Below are 2,085 nucleotides of genomic sequence, written 5' to 3' on the forward strand. Positions count from 1 at the left end.
TGGTATTTTCCGAGCGTGGGCATGCTGAGCACGTGCTACCCAGCCATCTGCCTGGGGAGTTCTTCTGGCTCCTGGGGTAGAGATCTTACGGGGGGGGGTGGCTGCTGCCAAACGGTTTATTCATCCTGCTGCTCTCCCCAGAGGAAGCCTTAGGGGAGGGAGTAGCTGGAGGTGGGCTGTAGGACACACTGTCGCAGGGGCCATGTTGTTACACGTCCCTGCATCCTGAGGATCTCACGGCCCTGGGGTTCAGCTGCGTCCCGAGCTGGCTGCCTTCTGGAGTGGTTAGCCCGGAGCGGGGAGAGCCTTGGGCTCCTTTGGGCTCATCATCTTGGTCCGACTGTCCCAGCACCCTGGCCGCATTCTGTGCGGTCCCTGTAGCAGCGGCAGGGGGGCCAGCGAGGGACGCCTCCAGGCAGGGTCTCTTGCTGTACTGGGTCTCAGGCATCAGCCGTAGAAGTAACGGGCAACTCCTCCACTCCTCCAGCAAGTTGTTTCTGTCAGGCGTTGCTGGTACCGGGCCCGTGTGCCTCAGCTCGGCGTGCCGGTCCCCCTCCGTCTCAGCGCAAGTTTTTCTCCACGTACTGCACCGACTCCCTTGGCTCTTCTCGCTCTCCTGCCTTACGGGAGATGGGCCCCAGGGTGGGAGTCGTCGTTTCCACTTCCACATCGGGAACTCTCTTTCATAAGGGAGTTTAAGTGACACGAGTGGTGGTGGTAGATTGAACTCCTTTCTGGGTTGGGTCATTGGTTTTACCTTTTTTCCTCTCTTCTGAGCCTGAATGCGTTAAAGGTGAGACCGAGACCGTCGCACTAAGCACAAAGCTACACGCTATTGTATTTTTTCAAACCATCACTCGGGATCTGCTGTTGGGCTGCGTATGGCCTGTAGTTCTTGGGCCGTTAACTGAGCGCTTCAGCTTTGACGCGTATGTTCTACTTACCAGTTACAACAGGCTTGGAGCCTGCTGGGTCAGCTGCTGGTAACCTGGTTGCAAAGGAAATTGCAAATAATTGCCATTGTCAGCCTCCCTCTGTCTCTGCTCTCCAGAGCTACAGAAGAGAAGTGGTTGACCAGCTTGGTTATTCGAAGCATTTCCCTTAACAGCTGAATCCCGTGGGAGATTCCTCTTAGAGCTGCTTTCCTCTGGGGTGGACTTTCCTGACAAGATCGCAGACGGCTCTCAGTCTCTGACTGTCATGATGAACATCTAGTTAGGTCTATTTTTACATCTGAAATATGCTGAAAGATGCTATGGTGAGAAGCAGTGGTACAGTAAGATTTGAAAGCGGTCTGTATAGAGGGTAATGCTTTTGGGGACAGTGTGCATTTTCCTTCCTGTTCCTGAAGTTCTTTTGTCTATAAAGGCATAGAACTTAAATTACCAAGCACCAAGTTTGAATTACTAAGCACCAAGAAAATACTTATGACCATGCAGTGTTTTGATTTTCCCTTTTTGCACCAAGACTGAAATTCTGTGCTTTATAGCTGCTCTGATGTGTCCTTTTGATCTTTGAAATTTTCCAGTAAAATAAATCCATTGCGGTAGTCACTGCTACTCTAAACAATTAATTGAGAAGAAAAAGAATGATACACCTTAAGCTGTTTTCCCTCATTAACATGTTGTTCTTCCCCCTTTTATTCTGCCCTGAGTGCTGGTACAGCGTCAGAACAGCCTTTCAAGGCGTGAGAGAGAAAATACTTTGGCCAGAGAAGGTGGTTGGGGAAGCGGTTGAAGAGGGGAACCGGTGGCTGACACCTCAGCTGCTTAACTACTGTTGGTGGTGGGAACTGGGCGACTGACAGTTTTGACCAGAACTTACCTGGGTTTGGAGTGACGGTCACTTCACTCAGATTACAGACACCGGGTTTCGTGGCGAACCGTGTTGGCTTTGGTGCGTCATCGGGATCCCGGTTGGCAGCTCAGCTTTGTCGGACCTGCTGACCTCGCTGACGTGACCTTGTCGCACATCGCGAGGTGATGGGTACCCGCGCGGCACCCGAGCGCTGAAATGTCTCCTCTCGTCTCGGCGCATTGCCACGCGCTCGTAGCCGCGACCGACCTGCCGCATCCTCACGGCCTC

Source organism: Cariama cristata, unplaced genomic scaffold (assembly GCF_000690535.1).
Source record: "Cariama cristata isolate BGI_N322 unplaced genomic scaffold, ASM69053v1 scaffold16370, whole genome shotgun sequence".
Lineage (NCBI taxonomy): Eukaryota > Metazoa > Chordata > Aves > Cariamiformes > Cariamidae > Cariama > Cariama cristata.